Source organism: Elephantulus edwardii, unplaced genomic scaffold, assembly GCF_000299155.1.
Source record: "Elephantulus edwardii isolate Elephantulus edwardi_28Jun2011 unplaced genomic scaffold, EleEdw1.0 scaffold00010, whole genome shotgun sequence".
NCBI classification, from domain to species: domain Eukaryota; kingdom Metazoa; phylum Chordata; class Mammalia; order Macroscelidea; family Macroscelididae; genus Elephantulus; species Elephantulus edwardii.
Genome location: NW_006399760.1, coordinates 28,256,333 through 28,258,690, shown reverse-complemented (window position 1 = coordinate 28,258,690; position 2,358 = coordinate 28,256,333).

Here is a 2,358-nt window from a genome sequence, read left to right as displayed (position 1 = left end):
TTGTGAGGAGAGACCTGTCCTTAGAGAGGGACATCATGCTTGGGAGGGTGGAGGGATGGGGCAGGAGAGGAAGGCCCTCTGTGAGGTGGATTGATTAGGTGATTGGGATAATTGGAATGGGAGTGTCAGAGACAGTGTGATTGGCACAGGACAGAGCGGAGTTTAGGGCTGTTGTACATAGGGTCGCTCTGAGTTGCAAGCGATTCGACAGCACATAACAACAACAACATCCATTTTTCAGAATGGTATATTTATTTTAAAATGGGTTCATTATTTTTTTCACTATTAACGTCTAAACTATACAGACTTGTTACTGTTGTGTACTACTGAGTTGGAACTGACTTATAGCTGACCCTTAAGAGGCTTTTCAGAAGCAGTAAACTGAAAGAGAGGAGATTGCCTGTCTTTCTCCCTCATGTTTGTGGTACACTGTAGAGTTGGAACCAACCTGTAGCTGACACTCCAGTAGGTTTTCAGAGACAGTTAATCACATGGGAGGGAAATTGCCCATCCTACTCCCACAGAGCAGCTGGTGGTCTCGAACTGCATAACTTTGGAATTGCAGCACAACTTCTTGCCTCCAGAGCTCCCTTACATAGTATATACATATGTATTTTATGTGTATAATGCCAAACTCTTCCATTTTATTTTTTCTAGTTTCCAGATGATTATTTTGTGATTTTTTAATTTTTTTATTTATTTTTTTTTTTAGCAATACAATCTTATTAGCTACAAATAATAGCAATCATACTCCCTTTTTTCTATTCTATCTCCTATGCGGTTGTTTTGGAAAAAAATGAGTTTCTGTAAGTGTCAAATTATATTAAAAATTGATGCCAGTATAAAGGCCTCTGCTCATTTACTCACAGAGAATATCCATGCAGGGACTCACTGGTAAGCATCAAGGTGGCTGTCAGTTTGAGATAAATATGTTTTGTCATATTAAATAAGTAACATTCTATCTTAATTTATTACAAATGAGTGTTGAATTTTTCAGTATGCTTTTTTAGCAACTCTTGTGGTGATATCCTTCTTTCTATTTAATTATGACTTATAGCAATCATTTTCCTAATGTGATCAAGATATAATAGAGGTTGTCATGCCTTAAAGTAAATAAATAATTTTAAATGTTCATTTCACATTTTCTGGGATGCTTAATATATTCACTCAGTTTTCTATGGAATCTCAGGTGCTAGTAGTACTTTTCATACTTTGATGTTAATTTCCATTTTTGAGGAATTCTTATATTCTTTATATCTATCTGTTTCTTTTTATCCTCAGTTCCTTAACATCTGATATACAGAACTTCTGTTTTTCCTATTTCCTATTTCAATTTTATGAAAATATTTTTTAATCCAGTTACTTTTTTCTGTAAAATGTATTAGTTAGATGTAGTTTTGCTTTTTTGGCTTCTAATTTTAAAGTACTCTGCAACTGAAATGTTTCACAGTTGTACAGACCTTGTAAAAATGTGGTTTGTTTTGTTTGTTTAACTTTATGACCTAAGTCTTTGTCAGGGGCTTAGATAAGACTTTATCTTCAAGTTACTATCATTAAAACCATTATCTACATCTGAGGTGGGCTTACTTAGGTCCATATCAGACCATCAATTTCTTTTGGGTTCAACAACAGAAGTAGAATGATTCTCTGCCCCTCTATAAAGAATAATTAATAATTATTTTTTTCAGTTTTATTGGCATTATTTTTCATCTTTATTATTTTTCAGAGACTTGTCTCCTATTATATTCTTATGCTTAGATTTTTTTTCAGGAAGTAATAGTCTGACATAGCTATGGTCATTCAAATTTCAGAAAGAATCTTATCTTCACAGAAAAATCTTCTATGAATACTTATTTAGAATTGTGACCATCCCCAACAACCATTTTCATTCTCTGTCATACTTTTCTTTTATTTTCTCTGTAATACTTTATCATTTTAAACTACCTAGTTTAAATATTCCAAAGTTTATGTGCCTGCACTTAACACTAGAGTGTAAGCAATGCTCTCACCTGACTTAGAATGTACGCTGTTTAAAACAAGCATTTTGTCTAAGTTTCTCATCACAATACACTGAGTTTCAAGAAATAAATTATTTTACTGAATTTTGTGTAATTTGCCTGTCTTATTTGTACACAAAAACTGCATTGTTTTAGTAACTTGGTATTATTTCATATTATTTATTGATTTCATGACAAATCTTGGATGCTGAAGTGAAAAACAGCATAGGTATTTGTGTGTAAATGTATGTGATGTGTCAATTTATAATTATGGTTCTGGAGAACAGTATCGGACTGCTAAAAGAACAAAAGTCTGCCCCAGAGAGGATGAAACCAGGTTGTTCCTTGGAGGTAAGGAGTT